Raw genomic sequence first — 18978 nt, forward strand, 5'->3', positions numbered from 1 at the left:
ACAATATGTGATGAAGACTGACAACAGTTTAGCAAGAAGTATCTACCTCACTGCTATGATGCTCAAGATAATGTCAAAAAAATAAAAAAATAACTCTCTGAGCTTGAGCCCGAGACAAAGCTACACAATTCTGGCTCATATTTCAGATTTAAGTAATTCATCTTCTGGCTGCCTATTCAAAATGCTAAGTGACTATTTCTGGTCCCACGAGACTGACTCTGACCCTGTCTGGATCAATGAAATCTCAAGAAGTAAATGTTTTCAAGGGCCACGTGTTTGGTTTTAACGGACCATGCTTTTAAAAAGAATATAAAGTATTATATTATTTGATCTGGTCCAGAGAATCTGAAGATTAGTTGGACCTATTTTTGAATTATCAAGTATCAGTAGCCCAAAGTAGTTCAAACACTGCTGTCTGATTCGGATTTAGATTCAAGGGAATTTGGTACGAGTCCTAGTTCTTATCCTGGTGAAATTACGAGAGTTTCATTCGCTTGGCGCTTGATGACAGCATTGGCGGCTGCCCTACCGTTTCTCCCAGCTCCACTCTCCACAGTCCATATTTCTGTGTAACGGAAGGAAAACACGGCTTCCTTTATAACCCCAGAAAACCCATATTTATCCAAATAAAGCTTATGTGATCTTTAAGAATGAATAACCTTACAGAAATAATTTAATACATATTTCTAAGAAGGATGTATAATAGCTCCCCAAAGACTTTTTAAAATTTATAAAGCCAACTCTCTCGAATGCATTATGAATACTCCTAAGTAAGGGATGGAGAGACTAAAATACACACACACACAGAGACACAAAAACATTCCTTGCCAGATTCTGAAGTCTAACGTTGCAACTCCTGAAGCAAATTAGGATATGTGTTCGCAGATTCCCGTAAAATGAAAGCCATCTCCCAGCTATAATTATTCCACAGATTCTGCAAATGGAGAAAGCTGTTAACAGCGTAAAGCAGCGTAGCCCAGAACGTCTATGTCACTCTGTTCTTAATTGCCGAGCTGCTGGATTCATGGAGCACCTGTTGTTTACTTTAACCTCCACTCTAATTTTAGAGATGCCAGGTTTACCCTGTCGCCAGCTTTTTGATGCATTGATGGTTTTTCAAAAATCTCAATACCTGAGTCCTTGTAATCACTATATTCAGCTGGAAGATCGCTCTTTTACTACTAAACCTCATGAATGCTGTAAGTCTGGCTAGTGTCTTTATCAAGCTTCATGGGAAGTGACTAAGATGAATCTGCACGTCACAGACTTGCTGTAAGTGAAGCGGGAAGGTGAAGGTCAGGGAATTATCCTGTAACTGCCTGGGTGCCACTGTCCTCACGTACAGGGGCTGAAGTGTGGCCAGAACAGGGTCACCTAATGTGACACAGCACAGGACCTGACTGTCCAGTGGCTTGATGACCAAGGACTAAGCAGGGAGCCACAGCTAGTTCCAAAGTGGAAAGCAGCTTTTTTTTTTTTTGTTCTTAACTTTAAGGGCGTGGAATAGCCAGGGATATCATGAGCACGACTGATTCGTCGGTTTCACAAAATCAGGACCTTAACATGTTAATTTTTGCTTAATAATTCTGAACTACTTTTCCCTAGCACAGTGCCACCATTTAGTAAGAACATAATAAACATGTGTTCAGTGAATAAATCAATCTCATCCACTATATGGTACCTGTTAGAGATTGAATTGTCTCCCCAGAAAATCACTTCTTTTTGTTTGTTTTTTCTGTGTGTTTTTTACTGAAGTACCATCAGTTACAATGTGTCAATTTCTTGTGTACAGCACAACGTCCCAGTCATGCACATGCATACACATATTCCTCCTCATGTTTTTTTCATTAAACGTTATTACAAGATATTGACCATAGTTCCCAGTGCTATACAGCAGAAACTTGTTTTTTTAGTCTATTTTTATATATAGTGGCTAACATCTGTAAATCTCAAATGAAATCCACTTGTTGAGTCCTAACCCTTAGTGCCTCAAAATGTGACCTTATTTGAAAATACAGTTGTTGCAAGATGTAATTAATCAAGATGAGATCACCCTGGAGTAGGGTGAGCCTCTAATCCAATGTGACTGGTGTCCTTTGCAAAGGAGCACCATTTGAAGAGGTGGCAAACACACAGGGAGAACACCAAGTGAAGATGAAGACAGAGATTGGGGTGACACAGTAGAAGCCAAGGAATGCCAAGGTTGCCAGGAACCACTGGTAAATAGGAGAGATGCAGGACAGATTCTCCCGTGAAGCCCTGAGCAGGATACCCTCGATCATGGACTTCTGTTTCCAAAAGTCTGGGATAATAAATTTCTATTATTTAAGCTACCTGGTGTGCAGTAGTTTCTTACAACAGCCCTAGAAAACTAATATGGTAAGTAAGACAAACTATGACTTGATATTTATAAACAAAAGTGGAAAGTTTAAATCTGAGTAAAATCAATAGTATATAAAAGCTAAGAAAAAAAGATTTTCAAGGGGGTGTTTATCACTATGTTTAATGTTTAGATCCCTTAAAATTGCACCTGGTCTACAAAAGCATAAACAGAAAAACTAAATGCAATCAGAGCATCTTAAAAATAAGCCCTTTGAAAAAAGAGACTTTGATTTTATACACTGATTCACCCCTAGTACCTAAAATACAGTGTAGCACAGTATGGCCATAAACCACCATGGTTTGTTGAAAGAATGAATGAATGGCCAACAGAGAGATGTGTAATTCAAAATGCAGGAGCATGGGGGAGGGTATAGCTCAGTGGTAGAGTGTGTGCCTATCATGCACAAGGTCCTGGTTTCAATCCCCAGTACCTCCATTAAAAGGTAAATAAATAAATAACCTAATTACTATTCCCCCCAAAAAAATTTTTTTAAAAAGCAAATGCTTAAATAAGGCTAACTTAACAAAATGCAAGAGCAAACTGGTGAACATGCTTAATCAAACATTAAAAACTAAAAATTCAAAACAGGAATAGGCTATATAAAAAGTGTTTATCATTTCTACCAGAAGAATTTTGCTGTGTTTTAAAATCAAGTGTCTGTCAGTCATTGAGAAAGAAATCCCAGTGGAAAAATTAGAAATATGCCATATGTCGTCAGCCTGAAGAAAACACAAGTACAGTGACATTTTCCACATTTCAAAGAACTATTTATCAAATGTTTGCCTCTTGCTGTGCAGATGGCAAAGTCGCTGTGGTTTGAAAGGGTGATTAGAAATAAACAATCTGGAAATAGATTCTGAAAATTTTAATGAATAGTGTATATGTATGTGGCAATGTATACACAGACACGTCCCTTAATGAATTACTTGTGGATTACACTGTCAAGTAGTAGATTAAAAAAATCTTTCCACCACAGTAGTGATTATGCAAAAAGCTGGCCATTGTTTAGAATTCTGTAAAAAAAAAAAGTGAGTTAATGCTAACAGATACACATTACTATATATAAAACAGATAAACAACAAGGACCTACTGTATAGCACAGGGAACTATATTCAATTTCTTGTAATAACATATAATGGAAAAGAATCTAAAAACCAAAGTACATATTTGTCTAACTGAATCACTTTGCTATGCGCCTGAAACTAACATTGAAAATCATCTACACTTCAATAAAAAATATTTTTTTTAAAAAGTGAGTTAAGGCCAACAACAATTAAAAAAAAAAAAACTGCTGTAATTATTCCTCACTTACTCCAGGCCACCCTGCTGACTGAAAAGTAAATAAAAACAAAAACATGGCAAAAAAAAGTGAGTCAGTGCTTATGTTTACTGTATTTTAAGATATCAATGAGAATCAAGATTATCACAGTGATGAAAACTTTTCCTTGCTTCTACACAGAACTTCCACAGATTTCACCCTGTGCAAGGCAAAATTTTGCCTTCTGTTCCTTCTACTTGAACAGTAAACTATTTACCAAATTGCTTCCTAATGTTCAAACACTGTTAGGTTCTGCAGGAGAGAAAAAAACCTAACCTGGTCTGAAATGGTATGTCTTCCAAGAAAAAAAAAAAAGAGCATCCAGTTTTCTAGTACATTTTTGAAAAGTCACCTAAGAACAGACATACCAATCAATATGCAACGAGGTTCTTAAATTGACAGCAATTACACACAGACATTTTAAAGTGATAAAATAAATAAAAATTATAAAATAAATAAAATTCAAATTAACAGCATTAATATAGACTGTGTGATGATCTTGGTTAGAAAAACAAATGAACTTGGAAGTGACTGGTGGGGTGTGACACTTTCTGAGTTTTCTGTGCCACAGGATGACTCCATCTCCCTCCAACTTTGTTTACCGATGGCCAAACTGACCTCCTACAGACAGGACAGCCTTCACCCGGCAGAAACTCTCTGAGGACTTGCTAAGCTCATCCTCATTCCTTCCTAGAATGAATGTAACTGCAGCAGTGATTACAAACCCTGATACAGACAGAGGGCGTGAATTCCTGCTTGGCCCCCTTCTACCTGGGCCCCCCCCCCCCACTCCACCAGCACGGCTTCTGCTGATGACACGGGTCAGCACCATGCCGCTAAACCCACTGTGCACACGTTAACCCGCTCCATGTCCCACCGGCAGCAAAAGATGCCCCTAAAATGCTCAATTTGAAACTCTCAGCTTCAAGGGCACACCCCACCCCATCCTACTGGTTTCCCTCCCCTTCCTGTCTGGTCTTACTGTCTTATTCTTTGTGAGCTTATCCTTCCCCACCTGATCCTTGAGCACTGAACCACCTCAGTCCTATTGCCTGCATGCTCCATGCTCTCTGCTCAGCCATCTCTTCTACACCCAAAGCTGCTACTGTGAACAGCTTCCACATCTGTGTCTCTACTGTAGAGGTTCCGGGCGCTGTGAGGGACCTCTGGTACACGCAGTGGGCCTGTCGTGTGACTGAATCCTGAACCAAGTCTGCTCGCTCAGAATATTTCATCCTCTTGGCCAGGATTGCTCCCAGGAGACCTGAGCTGAACCGAGCAGCTCGATTCTTACAGAGTCTTCAGCAACCACTAGGAAGAAGCGCACACTCTTCCTGGAGTGCTCACCTGCCAGAGTGTGAAGTTGGGACCCCCCACTGGCATACTGACCCTACGTGTGAAGAGCCTGCTGGAGACAATAAAGGAGAGAGCAGAATTAAGCGGTGGACAGAGAGAGACGTGTCATGAGCAGCAGAGTGCCTGGATGAGTCAAAACCGTAGCATTCTTACTTGTGAGAGTCAATAAACCCCATCAATTCCCCCATTAAGCCAATTTAAGTCGGCTTGCTGTGATTTGCAAAGGGAGTCCCAACTAATCAGAAACCTGCTTCCAGTCGTCAGGGATGCCTAGAAACAGACCTGGGTGATCTGCGGGGACAGTGTATGTATTGAGGATGCTTTGCCTTTGACTAGAAAGGAAGGTACTCACTCTTTGTAGCAAGACAGCTATCAAACTCCTGTCTGTGTGCTTCAGACCTCGGGCTGGCGGTTCAGATGACTTGGTCAGGTAGGGCAGCGGGGCAGGGGGTGCCAGATGCTTCTTGTAGCCTTTAGTAAAGTCCTTCAAGGAAGAGGCAATAATATGTCCAGACTGGTGCATCAGGAAATAGAGAAGAAAATAAACTATGACCCCAGGACCACTTTCCATCCATGGCCAGCAACCCAGGATGGCCAAGGCAGAAAACCAAGACCCTGCGGGGTTGGAACAGACTGTCACGTCTCTCTCTCCAGAAGTCTGGTGATAAGATATAAGCTATAAAATACACCGAGCTGCTCAGGGGGAGGATATAGGTACAAAGATTAGCTAAGAATTTTCACTCACATTCTACATTCAAAGACAAGAGATCATTAACACGGAGAATGTTTCACTTCACTTTGCCGAAAACTCCAAGGAAATGAGAAACATAAAGTGGAAAATGTAGGCTTCAATTTTATGTCAAATTAAAAATGATGAACATATTTTGTTTTGTAAAGACAAACATATTTCCTAGATATGAAATTCTAAGGTAGTAGATTGGCAGTAAGACAGCTACTGACAATCAGCTTCTCATTCATGCAGAAAGCACAGTTTCACCTGCATTATTTCTACCAAATATCCAACTCTATGAACTTTATGAATACTAGTGTTATCCCGCTGTACATTTTAAGTAATTAAATTGACAGAAGAAACGGGGCTGGGGAATGAGAAAGGAGGCCAACATTATTAATGTAAAAATGTAATTTTTTTCTAAAAATAATGGTAGTTCTTTTGTTCAAATCTGTTCTGCTACTGAGCACTGATGAAGAACAGCACGTGGGTACAAATCTAAGATTACAGTATTTCACTCATACATTTGCCTCGCATTTCAGAAGAATAAAAGTTTCTCTTTGAAAGGTATAATCCTTTGTACTATCCGAGATAGATTTTCTTAAATATAGTTGAAAGATACTGCTTATTTATAAAGTAAATAAATACCTCAAGCTTCCCTGTTTACATGAAGTAAACAGTCTGAAGACAGATGGGGAAGAGGGTCCAGCCTGACCCGGCTGGCACTCTTACCTTGGACTTCCAGCCTCCAGAACTGAGAGAAATCAATTTGTTTACCCAGTTGGTGGTGTTCTGTCAGAGCAGACCAAGTGGTCTAAGACAGCGACATCAAGTCTCACCTAAATTTTCAAGCTGCAAACTTGCTCACATGAGCCAATGCCTTAAATTAAATTTCTCCATAGAGACAGATAGACATGTATCTCTAGAGATAGATAGACAGATAAAGCTCTCTAGAGATGTGTAAATATATATGTTTCTATAGATAGATGTGTATAAACAGAATCCTCATGAATACAGTTCCCAATGAAAATGAAATCTTCAAGGATAAACTGTAACAGATTATCTGTACACATGGCTCATCATGGAGTTGATTCCTTTTATTAGAATGACACTTAAATGTCATCAAAAAGATCTTGGCCTAAACTCTACCTTTCTGGAGAAGAAAAGTCTTTACTCTGCATATTTGAAAGAGCTGGTCCTCTGTTTTCTCAGCTGTAGTTCTTCCTCAAGGGAATTTCCTGAGTCTGCTCTGGAGCCTGATGGTAGCTGGTCCCATCCGTCCACAGTCAGCAGGAGCAGCTGGCTCTCTGCCGCCTTGTTCATCAACACAGAGCCTGTTGTGTGATCCTACTGTTAAAGTCATTCAACAGAGTCTAACCAGGACATCTTCACATGACTGAATTCCTCCTGCAGTTCTGAATCAACCTGCCAGAGTGTGTGTATTTCTGGGAGTTCGCTTGGCCTCTGTGTTGCTGCCAGCTCTCCATTTTGGCAATGAACAATTCCATTTGTGATTTTGGTAAACACAGTATGTTTCAGACGGTGCTGATGGTAAAAGTAATCTCAAAAAAAAAAAGAAAAAAATCGAAGTCTCAATATCCAAAAACCTAGCCAGAACAAGCTATTTATACTTTTTGTCAGTGGTAGATAAATTGGTTAGGTCGGAGGGCAGTTGAATGCAGTGTTTGCTTTCCAGAAAAGGTAAGTAAAAGCTTCTGAGTATGATTTTCTAGTCAGACAGTCATGGTACATTTTCTCCTTCTACCTCAAGTCAGCCACAAACTTTTCCCTCTCCATCTCCATCTTTTCCCCCTCCACACATTGAGAATTAGCTTACAGATCTTTGCCTTGCTCCCTCCCTCACTGTGTCCAGGGTTATTCATTGTCTGTTCTTCCTTTCCTCTGCCCTTTTCCTTCATTAGCTTTCAGTTATTAACTTCACATTTTTCAGTGCCCACCGTGGGCAACGAACGGTCCTGTGCCCAGCCCCAAGAACATCGCCCAGCAACTAACCTCAAAATGCTCCCTGCAAAGCCATTTGTTATAATCAAAGGTGGTATTTAAAAGCCTAAAAGCAGTTAAAGAGAAAAGGACATTTCTTCAAATTAGAAAAAAAATAATAATGGTGTCCCTGTTCAATAGTGACAGATAAAAGTTGATCTGTACAACTCTAAACCATTATTTTCTTCCCTCGACAGTAGCTAAACAGATAATAACAAGAATCAATAGAAAACTGAGGGAGATATTGTTAGGAAACTCGCTTGAGTAAACATGGGGCACCTCCGTGTGTAGCGCATCACACCAAGGAAACCGCTGACGGCCCCCTTTTCTGAACAGAGACCGTGGCAATTTCACGAGTCAGAGAAACTAACATTAGATGCTCCACGCACCACCGAGGTGACCCAGATAGTTCCAAGTTAAACATACATATCTAGTGAGAAGATACGACACTTAAATTTTTAAACCTCAAAACTTGTATTTAAATGGGGTTTGCCAACAGTCTTTCCTAGATCTTGGAATTCCACTGACCCTTTGGAAATGGCTTCTGGTATACATCTGAAGCTGAAGCAGGTGACAAAAGTAATGGAAGGCTACAAACCTGTATCTGAATTACCTGTTCACAGAAGCCCCAACTGCTATTCATCAGGAAGAAACAGGGGGGCTGGAGATGAACAAGAGGAAACTGATTTGATAATGTGTCTGCCCTTGTGCACTTTCACAGCTGAAAATCCCACCCTGCTCCCGTGATCTTTCTGTTACTTTCTTCTTTTCTTTCTCTGTTTCTTGTCTGTTTCTCTATATCTATCTTTCAATGTCTTTTGTGTTCTTTGTGAATCTCCCCCCAGATAATCAAATCACACTCCAATCTGGGAACCCGATTCAAGGCATCTCCAAATTGGAAACTGAGAAAACAAGCTTCTGAGGAGCATCCACCTGCGCCCGCACCTCCGCTCCGTCTCCCGTTCTATGGGAAACACCACATTCAGCTTTGCTCGCATCACTCCATCAAAACCACCTTGGCCAGGGGCCCCAGTGACCATCCCTTTGCTAAGCTCACAGTCAATGCTCATGCCTGCTTTCTTTCATCTGCCAACAGTGTCTTCAGCTTTCATCACAACTAAGGTCTTGACTGATCTTGTTCAGGGACATCAGACTCCACTGGCTCTCCTCCCACCTCACTGGCCACTGCCTGTCACCCTTCTGCTGTTCCCTCCTCTCCCTGACCTCCCAATAGCACCTGCCCCCGGGCTCGCCGGTCCTACGTCCTCTTCTCCATTTACACCCACTTCTGGGGGGAATCTTATCCAGTCTGGTGGCTTGAAATATCATGTACATGTCGGTTATCACCATCTCCAGCCTGGATCCCTTGAAGAATGTCTTCAACTTCCCAGAGACTCAGTTCCTTCTTTGTCAAATCAGGATAATGTTTCACAGTTTGTTTGTTTGTTTGTTTTAATGTTTAAGACCAAATACAATGATGCATGTAAAACACAATAAATTCAAAAGTGCAAGATCACACGATAAGAAGACCCACTATTCCCTCTGCACTGGGCCGTTTGCCGTGTGCGGTCATTTTTCATAAACCACGTGATAAAAATGCACTGTGATTGTAATGTGCAGCTGCACTCACAAACCAAATGAATCTGATTAAGACACAGTTCCTTAAAGAGTGATGGTTACTTGGGTTTTCCCATTCGAGCATAGAAATCCTATGGTGCCCAGAAGGCAGCCTTAAACGAGGGATTAACTAGAGATGCCAAAAGGATCTGAGGAGAAGGCATCAAGCCCCAGGCTGAGACAAGGACAACGGCATCGTGTTTCACCTGGAAAGAGGCCAGAGGTGCCCAGGCTCCGGAGCGAGACATCCTGGGTTCAACCCCTGGTTCACCTACCTTCACTGTGTACACGGCCTTGGACCAATTGCCTGACCTGCCCTCATCTGAAAAATGGAGACAATCCCTTGGTTTATCGTGAGGATTAAATGAGCCACCACCCATGGAGCTCTGAGAAGACCTGTGCTCGACCAAGGAATTCTCCTGGGCAACCATGCGTGGGGAAACAAACAGAACAAAGTTCAATGTATGCATCCAACGAGGGAAAGCATTTTCCTGCCAATTAAGTAAAGGCCAGAGGAGAGGAGGTGGGGAAGCAGCTTCTCATCAGGAGGAGAAACAAAGAAAATCTAAAGCCAGGGGGTATGTTGAAATATGCATGCAATATACATGACTTGACACTCTGCTGTTAAGATTATCCACAGAGTGAGCATTCTCTGACTCAGTAACTTCAGGACAGAGTGACAGCGGTTCCTGGTCACCCCGACCCTGAGGTCCTCTCAGGGAGGTTCTGGGACAGCAGCATTCACATCAGCTGGCAGCCTGGAGGACGTGCACATTCTTGGGCCTCAGCCCAGATCTAATGAATCAGAAACTGTGGGTCTGGGACTCAGCAATCTGAGTTATAATGAGCCCCCAGATGATAGGGACATGCGCCAAAGTCTGACAGCCACTGCCCTAAGCCAGCAACTCCCAAAAGAGAAGAAAAGATACTGATGGAGGATCGAACTTGACTTTCCACTGCTTTATCTAGGTGACTAGTTTATAGTGCTTGGTTGCAAGCAAATGTCTTTAGAAAACACTGCGTGTAAGTAGTATTCATGGGAAAATTGCATGTGGCTTGGCAGCACACAAACTCTTCAACTCACCGATATCCACCAGGCCAAAGCTACGTGTCACCCTGTAAACCAGGAAAGACGAGAAGAATAAAATGTGGGCCTGTCCCCTGGGGGGTTATAACATTATGAGCTACAGATGCAAAAAGACTAACAAAAATACAAAAGCCAAAGAAGCTCCTGCTGTCTCAACTAAGAAGGGGCTGAAGAAGGTTCTGGAAGATTAAACATGCAAGGAATGATGACAAGCACAGTTGGTCAGGCGTGGCAGGAGGGCAGAGGGAGCAAGGATGTTCTTGGAGAGGAGGCTGGGCATGCCGCTGGACATGGGACTTGAGTGTCATCCTGAGGGGTCTGGTCTTTAGTTTTTTCAGTACCAAGTTGTTGAAGGCTTTCAGGAAAGGCTGTGTTTCTCTATATCCATCAAACTCAGCTCAGGATGATAGTTTAGGAGCAATCTGAGGTGCAGAGAGGAAAGGGGCTGGACAGAGATTTGACGAATAGACTACTGTGAAGAAAAAGGGAAGAGATGAGGATGAAATGGAAGTAAAAACCACAAAGCACAGTTAGGACAGAGGATATGAGGGCGTCAGTGACTGGATCCACAGGGTGAATTACTGTGTGAGTCAAATATGGTCCCAGGTTTACTGACAATGTAGCTGAAACTGAGCTATGTATAAAGCATCTAAAATGTACACTCAGACTGGAATAAACCTGAGCTCTATATGAGTTACTTGCACAAGAAACAAAACCAAAATCTCTGCTCTTTAGAGTCAAACCAAAGTGGAAACACGATTATGGGAACCCCTTTAATATTATGTAAGATGGTTTATTCTCAAATTTATCAAATTCCCAAACAATCCATTTATACAGTTGAAATTACAGTGATAAAGCCACGTCCAGTTAGTTGATTTGAGAATGTGCGTTTTAAAATGTCCACATCCTTTTTTAGATATCTGTACTTAAACATCACCCCCATGATGTCTAAGCCCTACCAACAGCAGGGTTGGACTCCTAAATTCTAAAGTTCACTCTAAACATTAAAAACATATGTGTTCGTATTTCAATGTTCTCTACTCTCGTATGATTCATTTAAATTGTCTATAAGAAAACAGATACAGAAATGAGCTCCCCTATGGAGGAGATTTCTGAAGAGCCCAAGATAAGGACAAGCCAGCCATATCAAGGTGTGACGTTCCGTCAAGACGTTTGTGAAGGCACGTGCAGCAGATGCAAAGGCACAGGGGCAGCAACATACTTGATCTGTGAGGGAAACGGAGATGCATGTGTACATGGGGGGCAGCAGTCAGGGAAGCATGTCCTTGCCTGCCACAGAAAAGGGACTCTTCCTGGTGCGTGGAATTGCCGGGGAGGATGGTGCAAAGAAGAATCCTATGATCCGATTACCCTTTGCCAGTGAGTTTATACTTATGTTCTAATGAGTAATGCAAATCTTGTCAACCGGACCCAGAATAACATATAATAAAAGCTCTTGACTCATAAGAGTATCTTTAGAGTCAATAAACATAAGAACTAATATACACGTAAGTATAGGTTAACACACTTAGTGTCATATTCAGTAAATCCGAGCTAAGCCACATATGTGCGTATTTAATCACTGACTACCTATGCTGTTCAAGAAAGAACATCATCTCCATTCAAGGGAAATGACGCCAGTCAGCTCTCTTACGTGTTTTGACATAGTACATAAGCGCGTAGGAAAAGGAAGAAGACACACTGTAACGGATTACAGCTTCAACATAAACCTTCCACGTGGGCTCCATAGAAGGCTGCCAAGGCCCTTCTACTCATGGCCAGCACAAGGCTGGAGGGCACAGAACTTTCTGATGGGACACACGTGGATTCCTGAGGAACACGTGTTTGCTTGGGGCCCACACCAAGTCTGGGACTCCCTGTGGCTTGCTCTGGGTGGCTGGACTTACAGCCTCAAAACAATGTGACAATGAAATTACAGACACTGTGGCTCAAACCCAGCTATGCACCCTTGTCTAAAGCAACTTTATACAAGATGTGCTCCTGCTTGTTGCCCACTCATGTCTCCCTCAATTTTTTTTTCATATTCCTTTTCATTATAGGCCATTACAAGGTATTGAATACAGTTCCCTGTGCTACACAGAAGGACCTTGTTGTTTACCTATTTCATACGTAGTAGTGTGTATCTACAAATCCCGAACTCCCAATTTATCTCTCCCCATCCACCCTTTGCTCCCTGGTAACCATAAGTTTCTTTTCTATGTCTGTGTATCTGTCTCTGTTTTGCAAATAAGTTCATTTGTCTCCCTTCAATTTTAATTAGATCTTCCTTATTACTAATTTATCCATAAAAGCCTTCTTAAACATTTTCTAGAACAAGCCTGGATACTATATAATAATGACATAAACAGGTGACATGGTTGGTTTTACTGAATACTTCCCTACAATTGTAACAGGGAAGAACAAATCTGACTCTGTACTGGATCTGTTTCTTTTACTTTAACCTTTGCATTCTATGGCTTTTGCTACAAGTTAATCACTAAAGGGGGGTTGGGTTGCCTATAGCTTGAAGTGTATGTAATCGCCCATCTCCAGGAACCCTGTCTCCCAAGCCTGAGTGTTAAGCCAAAATATCTTTACTTCAGTTCACAGGACACATCTTGACCAGGGACACCTGTAAATGACTGCAGGAAAGAAAAAATTAACACATCCCCTCTGGAGTCTGGCCAGAACCAGGACATATTTGCAACAACTTCACACTTTTTTCACTTTACCTCCTCACCTCCTGCTCTTTGCTCTATAAAACACACTAGCATCCCAACCCAGGCAAGGTGATTCTTTGAGACACTAGTCCACCATCTTCTTGATTTGCTGGCTTTCTGAATAAAGTCACTATTCCTTGCCCCAACAGCTTGTTTCTCAATTTATTGGACTGTCGTGCAGTGAGCAGTACTATCTTGGACTCAGTAACACGGTGACGTCAACGCAGATGCCCACAAAGCAATCCCCACAATCCTACAGGTAGTTAAATACACAGTTGACAGAATGGAGTGAGGGGACTGACACTTGTGTGACAGTGAAAACCTGAAGTGTTTGTAGAGAGAATAAACCCAGAGTTGCAAGTGTAAGGTTTCAATACAAAAAATAAAATATCAAAATGTGTCCTATTTTTCTCATCTTACCTACTAGCAGGCCTCTACAGGAATTCTGTATCCAGTTTCTTGATCTATTTAGCATGGATGCCTGTTCTTAGCTTCAAAGCATTAATTTCGCTGTGCCTGTCCACCCTTCTTGCTGCCAGCTTGATCAAATAACAATAAAAGAAAAACAGCAGAGCAGCAACAGTAACAATGGCTGATACTCCAGCAAGCTTAGTTGCATACGCTGCCCTCTGGGTTAAATGCTTTACAAGCCCTGCCTTGTTTATTTGAAACACTTAATGAAGCAGACTCAGTGATGGTCTCCGTTTCACAGTTAAGACTTGAGTGTCTCCAAGGTTACAAAGCTAATCGGTGTTGGAATCCAGCCTGACCCCAGACCCACACTCTGGACCCCTGCAAGAGTATCTCCCTTAGGACTGTCTGCTCAGACGCAGCCCAAGCTCCACGCCGGTATGGAATCTTCACATTCCTTTAGCACGGAAGTCTCCTCCCGACAAGTAACTGAAGCAGTTCATTTCTGTGCCATAGGTATTATACTTGACCCACGGGGCGGGGTACTGTAGTTCATGCTATCTCTGCATGAGTTAAGTCCCACATGTATATCTTCCTACAGCTACAAGTCCGGAAAAACAAAAGAGAAAAAGATGTACCAAACAACAATGACAATAATAATCAATACGTCTTCCTATCAGTCATCAGATCCAGTGACCATTCATGGAATTATTACAGGAAGAATAAATTACCAGTTCCCAGAAGAAATCAAGTTCTCACACGACCTGGCCCCCTCCACATCTCTACATAGACCTGGAAGGTGTCCACTGGTTCCCATCACTGGCCTTCTTTCAATTCACAGAAAGGTCCATGCATTTTCTTGCCCCAGGGTCTTTGCACATGCTCTCCTCCCAGAAGTCTCTATCTCCCACTCTTACCCTTGATAACTACTGCTCATTCTGTAGACGCACCTATATGTCTGTTCCTTAAGTGCGCCTCATACAACACCAGCCTTTGTCCAATATTCTCTTTCCCAGCATCCTGCTTTTTTCCCCACTTTGCCTTTATCTCAGCAGCAAACCTGCCTCCCCTTAAGACCAAGCACCATGAGGGCAGATGGTATAACTATTTTGTATTAAATACTCTGTCCTCAATATCTTCCCTTACCACAGTATAAGCACAATGTAGTTACTACCAGAAACAGACAGGCAGATTCTCCCCAAGTCTTTTATTTGCCATCTATGCAAGGAATTATCACAATAAGAAAAAAAAAATTAGTGTAGTTTAAATTGTACCTCTATATTTATGCAGAAGTCAATCATGCATTGGTTCATCTTATGAATCAAAATCAATCAGGTTAAATCTCGAAACTTTTTCTAACTCAACTGGTTTATGCTATGATAAAAAATGTAAAAACTCAACAACTTTGTTGGACAGTAAATTTGAGGTGCAGCTTCATTCAGAAGCTGGACTCCGCTTTATACATCCTGGGTTTCTAATCTGCTAGGAAATGCCCGAGGAACAGTGGTTCTCTCAGTATTTCAGCACCTCCACTTCAATTTCCCACGAAAATAGAAACTGCAGAAGTACTGAGAATGAAAAAAATTGCTACTTCTTGCAACCAATTCTGGCTGTAAAGCTTACTTTTTAAGCAGTGTTCTTCCTCTACTGTATTTGCTCACTCACACTGGCATTAACCAGCAAGTGATTTCATTAAGTATTCTACAGTACTGGGGTTCTTCTGAATCCTTACAGAATATGAATGCATAGATGGTGTATTCGTAATAATACACAATTTTTTTTTACACAGGGATGTTTTGTAACCAAGATTTACTGGCTATAAAAATGTTTTCATCTAATGTTCGATTCTTCTGTTGAGAAGCATTATATATTCTAAACAAAACAGCACTCACACTTCCTTCTCTGCAACTGCTTTCTGCAGATTTACTAATGTTTCAACCACTCATCAATCATGTAATTACCTTTACTGGGCAATTCCATTCTCAGCGAATTTTAGAGAACGGCTGTGAATGCTATTGTTTTAAAAATAACATTCCGCAGCATTTCAAAAGACACATGATCAGTAATCAGTTTAACAAGAGGTGTATAACCAATTCTTTTTCAGAACTAAGTACTTTTAAGGTCATCTGTAAATTTTACTGTTTTAGAATTTAAATTGGATTTCTGGTAACTATATATAAAATTCTATGATGCATATAAGGTGCGCTCCGTTTACACAATACGAAAAAGTAGAAAACATACATAACTTTACTGCTTGTAACAATTACATCCTATGGAAGCCAGAGGTCAGTAGGTTGTTTTTTATTTTTTTTAACAAGTGCTATGGTTTACCTTATAACACATTTATAAAGAAGCTAACCAGGTAATTTAGGTATCAATTAAATTTTTAATTTGGTTTAGTTCAAGCAGTAACCTCACCTACGGTGACGTGACATTTAAATATAATAGTTCTTGAAGAAGACTGGCAAATCCCATTAATCCAAGATCTCATGTAAAACATTACATCCCCGTAAGTATTGTAAATATGGAGCACAGCACAAAGTCTGCCTAAATTTTCCTGTAAGAGTAGAATTTCTCTCTCAACAAAACGTAAGTTTTTTTTTTACTGATAAAGTTTAAAGACAGTGTCTTCAGAAATCTCTCCACTGCAAATCACAATCTAAATAGCATTGTTTGAAATACTACTCAGCCATAAAAAATAATCTAATAAGGCCATTTGCAGCAACATAGATGGACCTGGAGATTGTCATTCTAAGTGAAGTAAGCCAGAAAGAGAAAGAAAAATACCATATTATCATATCATATCAATTATAAGTAGAATCTTTAAAAAAAAAAAAGGACACAAATGAACTTATCTACAAAACAGAAACAGACTCACAGATATAGAGAACAAATTTATAGTTACCAGGGGGTAAAGGGGGTGGAAAAGGATAAACTGGGAGTTCGAAATTTGTACCTCTTGGGAAGGGATGGAAACGTTAGCTATCTTGATCGTGGTAGTGGTTTCACTGGTGTCTACATGAATCAAAATTCATCAAAGTGTGCATCTGAAATCTGTGTAGTTTACAGGTATCACACCACAATAAAGGTGTTTAAAAAAAAGTTTTAATGAATTACCTTCTAATCCTAAAAGGCGACATTCTGAAGAGTTACTAAAAATATAAGAATCATATTCCTGCTACTTCCTGTTCTTTCTCACTCCCCACCCTTCTGCCCAAAAGGAGACTTCATTTTATCATAATTATCGGAACAGTGTTCCTTGGTTACACTTCAATCCATTCCCTTTGACAAGGCCAACTCTCCAATTTTTAGTCTCCTTAATGGTTCTGAAACTCCTTTATATTTATTATCAGTCCATTTTCTAATACACAGAAGGTGATACAAACAAGGCTGATGTTAAATTGAATATCAAAATTGAATACAAATGAAGTAGAGCGAATATCATTTGAAGACACAGGCCAAAAAAAAAAAAAAAGTCTTCTCTATCCCATTCAAAAGAAAAATTCGGGCTAAAATATGAAGACTAGTTAGACGTCAAGGCTCAGTTGTGCAACTCAGACATGATACGGAAGCTCTGTATTGTCCATCACTCCCGATTTTAGCAATGCAACCTAATTCTATCTATTTTCACATTTCTTCTTTAACCCTGAAACTGACAAAAAAAAAAGTTCACATGTTTAAAATGTATCTTTCTAATGAAGTTGAACAGTTTATCTTAAAAAGAATAGATTATATATTGATGTCCAGGCACATTCTTCATGGTACCCAGCACACTGTTAGGCAAATAAATATTCAATAATAAAACTGTTGATTGCCAAACACTTGATGTTTCTTAGCCTAAATGGTATATCCTGGAAAATATTCTCTTTCAGAGACTGAGAGCTGTCGATCTCAAAGGATTTTACTCAATGGGAATAAATCAAATTATGGAGCCAGACCTATCACAGCAGGATCCCAAGCACAATGGCCTTCCTAGCTTCCAAACCAATTATTTTTCACCGGTAAAAGCATTACATGGAAGGATACTACCATGGACAATGGAATTATTAAAAACTTCCAGCAGTAAATTCAATTATAAGGACAATAGGCGCTTGTGAATGTGTCACAGGGCGAAGCAGGAGGGAGGGAAGCTCTTTCTTTCTAGCGCTGATTTTTTATGAAAATAATAAAATCTGAGCACTGGAAGCTCAACTTAACAACTGCTCCGATTTTTAGCCTCCTTAATGGTTCTGAAACTCCTTTATAAATACCGTCAGTCCATTTTTTAAAACTTAGAAGGTGATACAAACAAGGCTGATACTAAATTGAACATCAAAGAGCTAGAAGTACATTGTCAGCATAAAATTGTAATCACCATCCATACTTCGCTTCTTCCATCAAAGCACCACTTCCGTCCAAACTAAATCTGAGAATATTATAATCACATCTCTGACGGCAACATATTACATAGACGATAACACACAATGAATGATAGTCTTATTTACAGTTGTCTGGGACAAAAGATGGTTTTACATTTCCAAATTCTAGAATTGCCTCCAACATTCTCTAAGAAACAGGAATGATGATTATCTGAGATCACAGAAGTACACCGAGGGCTAACATCCACTTATCTAACGTCTAACGTGTGGTCCACATAGATCAGAACTCTGATTTTTTTCCATAGTTTGCGTCTTCTGCATTGGTTCACCATAACTGGATCATAAATGCTGGCTATTTTTTATTGCACTGCTTAGGTCAGCATTTCCACCTCTTAGTTATTCCTTGACTTGATTTGCCTTCATGAATCACAGGAAGACATTCCTCCCAAATGAAGGGTATGGCCCCAAGAGCTGACACCACCACCAAGGGCCTTTGATGACATTCAGCTCAGGAAAAAAAGATTTAGTCCACAGAAGCAAACAGTCATTTAATTTTAAAGTCAGACAAGTGATGCTGCCCTTCTTCACAATGTCTACCGTAGTCATATGGTAGAAACCATCACTGCGCTACCAAGAAATGGAGTGCAGCCATGGCGAACACAGGCAGAGCACTGCACTTTTGGATATTACAAATCCTCTAAATATGATTCATGGGAAACAAATATGTCAATCTTATAACCAGGAAAAGTTGAAAGTTTATCTAAAAGTGCATTTTTTCTTCCCTGCAATGAGAGCTCAGCTTACGGGACTCAGCCCCTTCTTGGCCGTCTGGCAGACCTGGCACTGGCACTCGGGCCCTCTCCTAGATCCGCCATGCACCCACACAGTCTTCAGCAGTTTCTCAACTACGGGACTACTAACCTCTTGGTCAGATAACGCCTTGCTGTGGGGTTGGGGGCCCTCCTGTGCACTGAAGAATGTTAACAGCATCCCTTGA

At 40.7% G+C, this 18978-nt stretch overlaps 1 protein-coding gene and 1 non-coding gene across 3 annotated transcripts in view; one reads left to right on the plus strand and one right to left on the minus strand.

Annotated features, from left to right (window-relative positions):
• Positions 1 to 18978, minus strand: part of CTNND2 (catenin delta 2) — an 886271-nt gene that overhangs the window by 834577 nt on the left and 32716 nt on the right. The gene's annotated exons all lie outside the window — the stretch shown is intronic.
• Positions 2746 to 2818, plus strand: TRNAD-AUC (transfer RNA aspartic acid (anticodon AUC)). The gene has a single exon. It is a non-coding gene; the product is annotated as a tRNA-Asp (tRNA).

The sequence above is a fragment of the Camelus bactrianus genome, chromosome 3 (genome assembly GCF_048773025.1).
Source record: "Camelus bactrianus isolate YW-2024 breed Bactrian camel chromosome 3, ASM4877302v1, whole genome shotgun sequence".
NCBI classification, from domain to species: Eukaryota; Metazoa; Chordata; class Mammalia; order Artiodactyla; family Camelidae; genus Camelus; species Camelus bactrianus.